Here is a 13,353-nt window from a genome sequence, read left to right on the forward strand (position 1 = left end):
AGATCAGACTGCGGTACCAACGTTTGTGGCATGTTAGGCAGACCACAAGCGAAAAAGATTTAATTTTTTAAAGTTTAAACTTATAAATTCCCGTGACAAATTGTCGATACTGAAGAAAGGTTTTAAACTTAAAGGCTCGAAATTTACCATTGGGGAAGATTTTTCTCCTAAAATTCGAGACATTAGAAACAAACTGTGGAACAGTGCCAAAGGAAATCGCAACAAGCACAATGACGTCTTGCTCACCTTTGACAAATTGTACATTAACGGTCACGCCTTTGTTTGGGGTGACGAAACCAATAACAAAGTACCCCGAAAAAAAAAAAAAAACGAAGTGGAAGCAAGCGAAATGAACAGCCCGCCAATGATGTGGGGAAGAGCTCGATCAAACAACTAACCATCATAAATGTAAATGCAAGAAGCCTTCTAAACAAAATGGAATATTTTGAAAACCTGTTAACTGATCGTGAACCTGGTATAGTGGCTGTCACGGAAATGTGGCTTTCACCACATGTTTCCAGCCATGTAATTGTACCACGGAACTATTCAGTCATTTGCAAAGATCGGTGTTCCCGTGGCGGTGGCTCTTATGATAAACAAAAGCCCCCCCCATTTGTTTTACTGCCAGATGGGTCGAGTGCTGAATGCATGTTTTGCAGGCTTCTTTGTAACAATACTACAATTTGTGTGGGTTGCTTCTATAGAAGCCCCTCGTCAGGTCATCAGTGCATTTCTTCCATTCACGAGTTTCTACACCGATATGTTAACTCAACTCTAACATTATCTTTATAGGAAACTTTAACCTTCCCGACGTGGATTGGGTAACTATGCATCACACATCATCTTCTTCAAAAATTCTTTTTGAACCTAATGTTATCCATTATTCTTCGCCAAATAATCCTAGAACCGATGCATTAGCAAGGTTCGGCAAACAACATCCTTGATCTCATAATAATCAGTGATCATTCTTTAGGGCACCAAGCACAGACAGAAATTATTGAAGGCATTTCTGACCACAACATACCGCTATGCTTGTTGCCTCTAGACTGCCCGATAAACATGTGTTGTAATGCATCTATTGTACTCAACTTTGAGAAGGCAGATGACGCCAGCACATTAACCCTTTGAGGGTCAATGACATAAATATACGGCGCTGCGAACAAGTAAAAAATGGTTGATGCTGTATATTTACGGCACGTCAATTTCCTAACATTTTCTTTTCTGTCATGTGCTGCCACTATGTGGGAATACAGGGAATTTTTTTCCCACGCCTCCCTCTCTTGGTTTTCATTGCATGGCTTGTTTTAGCGCTAGTTCGCTTCCACCACATGTCTATATAATATCGCTCATGCATTGGCGTGCGGGCGGGCGGGTGGCGGTTTGGGTTTTGTTCCGCGGGCGGTTTCGGCTTCTTGTGCTTGCAAAACTGATGGCTATCTCGTTACTAATTGCTCAAAGGGCGACCGCTTGTTTCTCGCTCGTTTAGTGCTCACAGGGGTGCACATAGGCAGGTTGCCGCTGTGCATGCGTTTCCGCTGCTTTTTCTTTTTTTTTGAGACTTGCAAGAACTAATTGCCTCTGGTTGGCGATAAGATGAAGATTAGCCGAAGTCTGTCACACGTTTTACTTTTTTGATGGGCACACAATCACACAGTTTTCTTGAGTGCACGCACCTACGCAGTTCGATTACGCTATGGACGTACATACTAGTGTAAGAGCAGGAACATTTGAGTCTTGCGAAATATTGTCGTAAGCGCATTTTCAAAGCCTTGAACTATAACAATGCATCAAATTTTAAATTCTTATAAGTTTATTTCTTTTTTTACTGTTGTTATTCATGAATGAAGAGTACATATACACCAATGCAAAATATTTTTTTCTCACTTTACGGTCCCCCTAAAAAAAATTACGGTAAATTTTTTCCGAAATAAGTCCCTAAGAAGAATTAGAATCTGCAATAAAAAAAATCGACCCTGGGCGGTCGCATATGGCGAAAAAAATCAACCCTCAAAGGGTTAACCCATTTTGCGCACGACCTTCAAGCCTCCTCCGACCCGTCAATCGATGTGAACATAGTCTGGCTTCATTTTAAGAATATGGTTTCCTACTGCATAACTAATTATGTTCTGCTAAAAAACAAGCGACCACAAAGAACTAGCTAATGGATAACTCGAGAAGTCATCCATGCAAAGCATCATGTAGAAAGGATACGTAACTCTATTAAAAATCATGGATCACGTTCATCCAATACTAGAAAACTAGCATGTGCAGTAGCACATTTTCAACAGACAGCCAAAGACGCCAAGGAACATTATTTTTATGTAACGCTGCCCAACTTTCTGACAAACAGCACTCATCGATTCTGGAACCAGTGCCGCCCTACTTATCGGACTTGTTATCGTTATCAGACTTGTCTTCTAAGGAAAAAAACTAACAATGCTAATGCGTACAAGAACTATTTTCACTCGAACTTCACAAAAGATGAAGGGCAACCTTTCAGACTTTAGTAGCAGTCCAACATTACGCATCGATCCTTTAATCAAGGGTATCCTTAACATGTTGCTCACCCTTGACTCTAAAAAAAAAGAACAGAAGACATGCGGACCAAATCACATTCCAAACCATTTCTTAAAGAGATATGCAAAGCGGTGCAGCCGATACTTGGGCCTGATCCCTATTGAAACCATCCTTACCGGACGACTGTAAAAATGTGAAAATCATCCCAATACACAAAACAGGAGATACCTCACTGCCCTTTAATTATCAACCAATATCTCTTACTTGCTTGCAAGATGCTCGAGCATGTCATCATTAAGTACCAAACAAACTTTCTTGACACTCACAACTTTTTAATGCCGCACCAGCACGGATTCCACCATGGATTGTCAACCGTCGTGCAGCTTACGGAAGTTGCGCATGATTTTACATTTAACATCAAGAACTGTAGCCAGACTGATATAATATTATTAACCTTTTGAAAGGATTTGATTGCGTATGCCACAGTAAATTATTAGCAAAATTACGAGGTTTTATTGGTGATGGGGAAATCTTATGCTGGGCAACAGATTTCTTAAAAACCAGCCAAAATTCGTACTATTTCAACATATGGAATCTGCGACAGTGCCTGTCACTTCAGGCATCCCCAAGGCTCCGTGTTGGGGCCACTGTTATTTTTAATTTTCATTAATGACATAACCAGAAATATTGACTGTAACATCAAACTGTTTGCCAATGACTGCATTATCTACCAAACAATTAACACCTACGAAGATCATGTTTCGCTTAGCAATTCACTCGACCAGCTAAATGAATGAAGCAAAAAATGGCAAATGACAATAAACACAACTAAATCTGTTAGCATGATGGTACTAAGAAAAAGCGACCTTATGATTTTCCATACTTTATTAATGGCACAATGCTAACAAAAGTTCACCTGCATAAATACTAAGGCATCACACTAACTCCTGACCTGAGATGGGATGCGCACATTGCAAACGTGACCTCGAAGGCATTACGCAAGATATTTTATCTCCGCCTCGCACCCATGTCGACTAAGCTTCTTGCATATACTACTTTCGTAAGACCAGTTTTGGAGTACGCTAACATAGTTTGGTTTCCCCACTCAGTAACTAATATAATGAAACTGGAAGAAGTACAGCGAAAAGTGCTACAGTTTATTTACAAGTATAAGCACACAGGCTCACACACTAACCTTGTGGCTATTTCGGGTTGAGCGACACTATCATCGAGAGCGAAACAAGTACGGCTCAAATTTTTATTTAACTTGATTCACAACTATTATAAGATAGACCTAACAAAATACATGTTTTTCGCAGTCACGATCATCGAGACAAACATGTACAGGCTATAACAGAATATTCATGCCACAATGACACATTTACATACTCTTATTCCTCCCTCGTCAAATGGGAATGGAATTGCCTCAACCCTTCAGTCACTTTTGCAGACTCAATATCTCAGTTCACATCACGGTTAGAATCCATATCAAGTAATCAGTAAAGCAGTCTTATTCGTATAATGTGCTTTTCAACTCTTGTAAGCCATGCTGATTATCGTGAAGGTATTTAATGTTATTTTTGTTCCCGTTTGCTATCCTTTTCATGATGTATTCACTGCATTGCTGCGCATGTCTCCAAGACCCGTGATGTCTCTGTTTTTTTTTGTGTATCGTTACCTTGTTCTTTTGTGTTTCTTGTTTACCGGATTACCGGATGGTCAGGGGCGTAAACGTCAGCGGCCAGACTGGTGGCGCCATCTGGTGGTGCAAAGCTCAACCACCTAACCACATAGCCAATTACTATATTCTTCTTAGCTAGGGTGTAAGTTTTCGACAGTGGCATAATTGTGAACACAATTACGCCGCTGCCGAAGATTTGCACCAGCAGTGAAGCAGAATAAAGTAGGTTACTGCAATTTTAGCTCTGTGTTTGTGTGATTGAGCTCTACAACACCAGGCAGCTGCGCCGCTCCAGCCGCTCACGTTTACGCCCTCGACCATCCGGCAATCCGCCCAAACCACCCCGGTTTGCCGGAATAGCGAACATGCTAAATGTCTCTAATGGTGGCATGATTTCACCGAGATGACGGGCCACTTTCGTTGTTGGTGGAACAAAAATGTGAGACACTAAGTGTAGTGCCGCGCAAGACGGGCTGTGCGGCGATGATGGCTACGATATGGTGCCAAAGTAGCACATGTTGTCTGTATGGAAACAAAGCGCGCTACTCACAGCATTCTCTTTTTAATATAAACCCATATATTAATAATGCAATATATTGACTCGTGAAATTGAAACACCTACACTTAAACCTTGTTAACATGTACCCACTTAATATGTAATTGTGGTTTAAACGTAGTCGTGAAGAATCCCCCACCCAGCCCCCATCGAACCCCATGTATTGGCTGACTGCTCAAGCGGGACACTGCTATTAAAATAATTTTCACCATCTTTTCCATCAATATTAACGAAATTTTCCGTACTTGTTAACATTCTTGTGCCGATTTCAAATATGTAATTATTTTTAATAGTCCATTTAGTTCTGAAGATAAATTAAATTCATTGTTCATCACTTGCAGAAACAATAGAAAAAAAAAAACACGCTACAAAAATTCATATTGGAACATGCCTAGGTACTAGAAAACATAAGGAACACAATGGTAGGAATACTTTTTTTGATATAATCAAATATTAGTAATTATACAGCAATTCAATCTTCACAGTTCCAATTGTGGGTACCTACTGTGTGACCTCAAGCAGAACTGAAAATTCTTAAAGCATAAATTCCAAAATCTGTTCCTACCATTGTGTGCTTTGTACACTCAGCTACGAGTCACAACAAAAATTATGGCTCTACTTGCCTTGAAGGCAGAGATATTGCTGCCGCAAATCAGCAAGTCAAAAATCTGTGTTTTGAGAAAACAAGAAAAATAAATAAATTCACTTGTAATCAAAAGTGCAGAAAAAGTTATGCACTATTTCGCAGTGAAAGTGGCTAAAAGCCACCAGAAATGTAGTCACTCTGACTACGGCCACCAAAATGGTGTTTTCTGAAAGCATTCTGCATGTCCATAATGCTCTTGCACTTGTTTCCAGATGCAATTGCTCGGTGGTGGTTCTCCACCATGCGTTTCATGCTTGGTATTCCAGGGTTGAGGTGCAGCTCTTTCAATATTGCTGCAGAGCTCGTCTCGCAGCCAGCGTTGAATTTCACCACTGCCCCAGCGACTGCAGCTTGCACGGTGAACAGCGAAGCATGCTGTTTCTTTGGGAACCAGTGCCCATATCGGGGAGTGGAGAGACTCGTTGCTGTTCTGAGTATTGCCCATAGGCACCGCTCAAGGAGCCTTTCATCAGACAGCAGCTCATAAATGGGCAACAGGGCTTCGCAGACATGTGGAGGCAAACTGTAGTGGTGCTTAGGGGCTGCCTCACCCTTAGTGCTCGCTGCATTTTGTTAGCACCATGAGCTTGGTCCTGGTGGACAATAGCTGTGGTCCGATGCCAAGTCATTTGATGTTGTGTGGTGATAAGTGGCCATGACTGCCCTTTTCATTCCCTGCACATCACCCTTGTGAGTCTTCAGGGCCCAGCCATAGTATCGTATCAGCTTTGTGACTGGATCGGTAGTCAGTTTGCCTTTACCACCAAGGCTCTCCAATCCTGGTCCCTTATGCCTTGTGATAAGGTTTCGCAAAATTGTGCTCATACGTTTCTGTGCATGGTTTGTAGTCTTCCTTTTCCATTGAAATGTATCCGTACACTCTGGCCTCCTGCACCACAAGAAAAGTGCGACTGCCACCATCCGAGAGTAGGGTGGTGTACCACAGGTTATGTTGTTGCAGTGGCCTCTGGAAAAGGATGAGGGCACCTTCAACTTCCATTTCACCGGCCTTCTTGTAGGTGTTTTTCTGACAGGCGTGGCTCTCCTTCCAAGCTTTATAAGTCGGCTCATTATCCTTTGGTCCACGCTCACAACCAGCGCAGAAGTTGCTGAGCACCACATAGTCGATGACTAGCCCCGTAAACAGCGCTTATGACAGCGCCTACGCCAATGTGAGCTGAGTGGCCGTGTGTTGTCCAGGAACCGTCGTATGACATGGCAATGTTTCCCGGCTTTCCAAGCTCCAATTCCATACCTGCCAACCTGGCGAGATCAAAAATCGAAAGACCTTTTATTCGCGCCAACAGGGGGGGGGGGGGGGGTGCATTCACTGTTTCAACTTCCGGTGGGACCGATCAGGCACTGTTCGACGAGTCCTTTTGGACGGCCCTTCACTAGCAGCAGCTGTTGGAGGGTTGTGTTGCACATTGATGAGCAGAACTCAGTCCTAGTTTCTCGCGCCGTGCTAAAAATCCTCTCACACTCTGCGTTGCTATGCAGTATCACGAGTAAGTCCAGCATCACCTTAGCAACTCTGTGAAACACATTTTTCATTGGTGTTTTTCATTTTTCCAACCAAAGACCACTGCACGTCCCACCTTTCTTCATTGAGAATGTCCTCTGGCAGACTGTGCACCTGTAGTGTGGCAAACTCAGTGTCGAGAGCATTTAAACTAAAGCATCTTCAGCAGATTCAGTGGAATCTCGGGGCAGCAGCTGAGGAAAGCGCTGAATAAAGAAACGAAGACTCGAGAGCAATGCCTGCGAAATAAATTTCAGGTTGGCCACCTCTGCATTCTTCAGCGTTGCGTTTCAGAATTGCGTCCACATCCATAGTGCTTCGTTTCATCGCATTTGGGAAATATTTTCCATAGAAGAGGCCCAACATAGTCGCTGACACTAAGGGGTAGGTTGTGTTCCGACGAGGAATCCCGTAAACAGGCACTCCACACGTATAACGCTGTCATCGCACTTGTTCCGGTGAAAGTTCACCATGTTGCCTTGCTGCTCAGCAGTGCGAACATAGCTTTGATGCTTTGCCGTGGAAAACGCTGTTTCAAGTCGCCTTTGACACCACAAGACACGCTGACACCGCATCCACACATTGTACAATATGCAAAATGTTCTCCTTTTCTTGATGTCAAAAAGCACGGACATTCAGAAGTATAAGATCGCAAGAATTTCTGCAAATACCTCTTCTTGGGCTTTGATAGCACCATGGCATCAAGCACACGAGGCTTCTAACTTTACACAGTGCACCGCACACAGACAGCCTAGCCAACACTAATCATACACACAAGCAGCAGCAACAAGATGTACCGTGGACGAAGGCATGCATGAAATGCAAGAGCTACATTGGCTCTGGCTTTGGTCGGCTTACTAGGCACCGTAGTCACTGCTTAGTCAATGATACCAATGGTGCTAGTGCAGCCGTTGTTGATGATGCTAACGATTACAATGTGGCTGTACATTCCGCGGTGCCGGTTTTCAAAAAGTTGTTATTGCGCGAACGGAGGCCACTTTTCGGGAGATATAAGACCGTGATCGTACAATCGGAAAGTTCAGTAAAAAATTGGGAGTCTTCCTGGCGAATTGGGAGGTTTGGCAGGTATGCAATTCGTCATACAGTTCTCGAACCAATTGCATGCACAGTGCTGTCTGCTTCTCGGCAGCAAGTACCCCCACGGGTGCCAACTTCTTCACATACGTCTGCCACGTTTTGGTGTGAAGACTGCGGTGGGAAATGTTCATTGTAGCAAAAACATCGTTTAGCGCCGTTCGCCAATTCCCGGTGGCTTGCATCGCACGCGTGGCAAGAACGTTCACAACGAACGGGTTGCTCTTCTGGTGGCCATTCATGCAGGGCGAGCTCCACGCCGACGCGATAACACCGCAGCATGCGTACGTGATAACAATCTTTATGGCAAGGGCATATTCTCGTTCACTTTTGCCTACTGTGACGCTACCACCGGATACATTGCACTTCACAAATGACATCAGTTTGTTCACGGAGTCCAAACTAATGATAGTGAAGCCTACCTCCGCATCAACTGGTGCGGCCACATCATCGTCGGCACGAGTGAGGGAATCCAACTTCTGTTTTGTTGCTGGAGTTGAAGCAAGAACTTAAAGTTTTTGGGGGGCATTCATCTCCCTCTGTAACAAATCCGCACATTGCAACATTGCACTGTCACACTGAATGTGGCCACTGTCTGTAACAATTTCACTCGTAGGCTGGCTAGGCCTACTTTTAGCATTGTCTATGGCTTCGGCATCATCTGCGGTTGGCGGCGGGCTATTCTCGATGCTTTCGAAGGAATGGAACGCTTCTGAAAGTTATAAGCCGATTCCTTCTTTTTTTTGCCGAACTTGTGTGTCATGGCGAACTTCCCCGGTGGATTGGACATCGTTGCGCACTTGTCACAGACCTAGGACTGAGAACGAGACCCGCCGTCGCATCGCCTGCAGAGTGTAGCAGACGACGGGAACCTCGTGCAGCCAACCACAGCGCGAGTTTCTGGTCATGCGCGCTAGTCGACAAATCGGATTGCGCGTTTGGACTTTTTTTCTCCCAGGATTTCAATGTCACTGGCGAACCGACGGAGTAACTTATGGCGGGAAATTAAAGAAGGAAGGCTCCTCTTTCCAACGAGACCAAGATGGCTACAATCGTGCGCGTAAAAAAAGAGCTACGTGCCGTGATTAAAAGGGTTGTTTCTGCGTGGAATTCAGCTCATAGTGATGTTATGAATTGATATTGTGAACAAAATACTCGTCTACGAGATTCAAAACTTGGTGAATTAAAGGAATATTACCTGTAGATATTGAAATCATTATAAAAAAAATAGACTTTTTCAAGATTTTTTCGCCGCAAAGAGCAGCTCATTGCCCACCATACGGTTATAGTGTACTATTTTCTTTCTTGTTCAACACACACAAGCACAAAATCAGCAAGATCTCATGTGCGCAGACGTTCAATTCTCGAGTTGCGATGCATGCAGAACAGTCACCAGCGATAGTGACGTTAAAACATGGCCACCGTGACCTATCTCCTGCTAATATAGGTGTTGCCGACTGCAGCGCACAAAAGAATGGCCTTCGATATTAGCTTCCAGTAACGGAAGAAAGCTGCCAGTATGGGTGCAAATTTGCTGTCGCTGTCAAATCCAATCTAATTCAAGTAGTAAGTGCGCAGAAGCACAATCTTTTTTTCTTTATTCCGCCAGTGTGTTTGCAGTCGTGGTATCGTAGTGTTCAACAATCTTTGCTGCGGCGTGTCATAATGTTTCTTTTTCTTGTCTCGTGCGCGTGAGGTGCAGTTGAACACTGGATTATGCCAAAGCATCACATTTTGAGTGTGAAAAAAAAACTGGAAATAATTCCCGGTATTGAGAATGGAACAAGGAAATCTGCAGTTCCCCGCGAAGAGAACTTGCCCTCGACAACTGTGTGTGGCATGTGGAAACTCATGAAAAGTTGAGGAGCGGCACAGTGACAAACTTGAAGAGGTGCCGTATCAGGGACTCGAATGTTGCTTTGGTTGAAGAAAGTGCGGAGCTTGAACTTGCTGATTAGTGGTCCCCTTCTGGATGAGGAAGCGAAAACTTTTGCGGAACAGCTTAACTGCAGTGGTTTTGTGGGTAGCAACGGGTGGCTGTCACAATTCAATGTACACCATGACATACTCGGAAAAGCTGTATGCAGTGAAACTGCTGAAGCAGGCAGAGACGGCCTCGATGAGTGGCAGAATGACCGTTTGCAGAAAGCCTTGGCACCCTACGCTGCTTCAGACATCTGTAATTTTGATGAATCAGCACTTTTTTACTGCTTGCTTCCTACAGGACACTGGCATTTAAAAATGAAAACTGCAACGACGGTCAACACACCAAAAATCGATTATTGGTCGCCTTCGGTGTGAACATGACCGGTACTGAGAAGCTGAGACTCATGGTGATCGACAGGTAAGGAAAACCGCAGTGCTTCAAAGGTGCCCATCGGCCATCCAGTGCGTTTTATAAAAACAACAAAAAAGGCATAGATGACTGCTCAGCTTTTCGAAGAGTACATGCGCCAGCTAGACTGGCATTTTGCCGCCCAGCAAAGGAACATACTTGTCGTGCTCAACAACACGTCGGCACATGTCGATTTAGATGGCAAGCATCAAGCTGCTGTTCTTGCTGCCCAACATGACAGTGCTTGCCCAGCCCCTCAATCAGGGCATCATCCGCTCTGTGATGCAGATATACTGGAAGAATCTATTGCATAGAATGTTGCTCGCCATGGATAGCAACAAGACCTACTCAATAGACCTTCTGGGTGCCATAGACCTGCTTACACAGTATGCTGATCGGTCTATAGTTTTCGAGTCTCTGGCGTCCCCTTTCTTATGGATTAGGATTATGTTAGCGTTCTTCCAAGATTTCGTTATGCTCGAAGTCATGAGGCATTGCGTATAGGGGGTGGCCAGCTTCTTAATCAGATCTTTCGTCTCCTGAGATAGCTTACCGGTATCCTAACGAAGTTACCAGCGACTTCTATTGCACACTCCTTAATGATGCCCATAAGATTGTTGTTCAGTGCTTCAACACTAAGGTCCTCTTTCTGAGTCTTCTTCCCGGACGGCAAACCAGCTGGTAACTGTAAGCTGCCAGCCTCAAGGCCCAGCGTACCACTCTAGGTGATGCCTGCACAAGAACTGCCTTGTCAGGCCCCAGCAGCCCCAACAGCGGCTTGTGGTCCGTGGCCGCCTCGAACATCCGGCCCCACAGATACTGGTGGAAGTGTTCGACCTCGAACATGAGGGACAGGCCTTCCTTGTCCCACTGGCTGTAGCGTTGCTCTGCAGCATGAAGCCGACGAGAAGCAAATGACACAGGGCATTCTTGGCCATCCTTGTCCCAGTGTGCCAGGACGGCTCCCGCACCGTACGGCAACGCATCTACGGTCAGGACAGGCTTGGCAGGACCGTAGTGTACCAACACTGGAGCCTTTTTGATTAGCTCCTTGCTGTGCTGGAAGGCCCGGTCCTGCTTCTTCTTCCAGACCTATTGCTGACCATTTCGAAGCAGAAGATGGAGCGGCTATAGATGCTCGGACAGGTTCGGCAGGAAACGCATGTAGAAGTTGATGAGGCTGAGGTAGCTCTGATGCTCCGCAGCATGGTGGTGATGAACGATGACTGACCGCCGAGCAGCTGTGCTCGTCTGTGTTTACTGGTGCAGTGACCAATGTTGCCCACCGAGCCTGGCAGGCCACCGAGCCTTGCGGGCCAACAAAGATTATGCCAGAGGGGGCGTCACATGCTTGTTACAAATATAAAATTCAAAAATGTGTAAAATACAGACCGAGGATGCTGAGGCGAATGAGTAGAATTAATTGGAGAGTGAATCTATAATGACCACATTCAGGATTGCTAGCACCGCAAATTTTCACAATTGCAAACATAGTAGCCTGTGTACAAAATGGGAAGACCAAGATGATTCAGTAACATAATGGGAACAGACAGGCTTCAGCTTCGTGGAGGCAATTAGATTAACTGTTGTTAATGAACAGCTTAACGAACAGTGACAAGACATAGTAGTACAGAGAAATATCGCTGGACATGGTGGGAGTGGTTGGAGGAGAAGGGACAAACACATATGACATGGGAACATAATGTCAGGCCATGCTGTGTTGATAACAGCCGAACCCATTTTGTCATAATCCCTGCTTACAAAAGTTGATGGGGGACTTCGGGCATTTAACTGCAATAAAAACAGATAGTTTAATGAAAGATTCATAAAGACACCATGTTATACAGAATGAGAAATGGGTTGCTGTAATAACGGAGATGAGACAAAATGTTATCAAAGATGCATTTTGACCTTCGAAGTTACCACAATGTTAGCAAGCAACAGTGCACGTTCTTGGTATTTTGGTGGCACCTTTTTCAGCAAATTAGAGTGTGAACTTGTGTGAAGAAAAAATGTGCAGATGCCATAGATGATGATTGTCAGTGGAAGAAAATAGCCCCAAGGAACAAATGAGTGGGTTAACAAAAAAAGATAAGAAGCGAACAAAAGAACAAAAAAAAAAAGAGCGTATGAATGTTTTCCTAGCCAAATCCGACCACCAAGCATCACAGGCCACAAACAAACTATGAAAACATTCAAAAGAGCCAAGGAAAGATATTCGCTTCAGAAGATTCCATCGCAGCCACACGTCCATGCCAGAATGAAATGCAGAGTACACTACACTGCTGCACATAAAAGTGGAAAAATTGCAATATGCCACCACACGAACAATATACCTACACTTGCCAATCACAACTCAAACACTGAGACATTTAAGCATACCTGGAGGGCCATTTCTGATATTGAAATAATTTAAGCAACTGTTTCAGCTGACTGGCATTCCCTGTGTGCAAGACCTAACCTAGTGTAAAATCTAGAGAAAAGAGAAAAAATGAGGTGGGCTAACTTTGAGTTCCTTTAATTAAAGCCAAGAGTTTATTCAGGGATGAGTTAACTTTCGGGGATGGGACATGTCTCAGGATTTTATGGTATACTAACACTTTCACCGCCATTCACAGGCATCGCTCGGGGCACACCAACTGCATTGTGCAGATAGACACAGTCTTATCACAATGAGTCAAACATTGAGGACGCAATTGGCAAGTGATAGTGCACCAGACACAAAATGATGTTGAAAAGCAGCAACAGTAGTGCCACAGGGAAATTCCTCACAGATGAGGACAATCGTTGGTGGTTCGCAAGATAATTATTTCTCTACGATTTATTGTCTCGGTATGGCTGCAAACAAATTTTCTGGATTGTTCTTCCACTGTGTCCTTTGTGATGGTATAAGGCATTAAGTGCAATACAATATTCTAAGCCTTTTAGCCTAGACAATCTTATCTTATATGTGCATTTCATGCGTTGTGGGAACTTCCAACAGATAAATGGCCAGCCTTAG

At 44.2% G+C, this 13,353-nt stretch overlaps 1 protein-coding gene across 2 annotated transcripts in view; it reads right to left on the reverse strand.

Annotated features, from left to right (window-relative positions):
- LOC142590461 (uncharacterized) overlaps positions 1-13,353 on the reverse strand; it is a 56,746-nt gene that overhangs the window by 40,765 nt on the left and 2,628 nt on the right. The gene's annotated exons all lie outside the window — the stretch shown is intronic.

The sequence above is a fragment of the Dermacentor variabilis genome, chromosome 8 (genome assembly GCF_050947875.1).
Source record: "Dermacentor variabilis isolate Ectoservices chromosome 8, ASM5094787v1, whole genome shotgun sequence".
Classification (NCBI taxonomy): Eukaryota; Metazoa; Arthropoda; class Arachnida; order Ixodida; family Ixodidae; genus Dermacentor; species Dermacentor variabilis.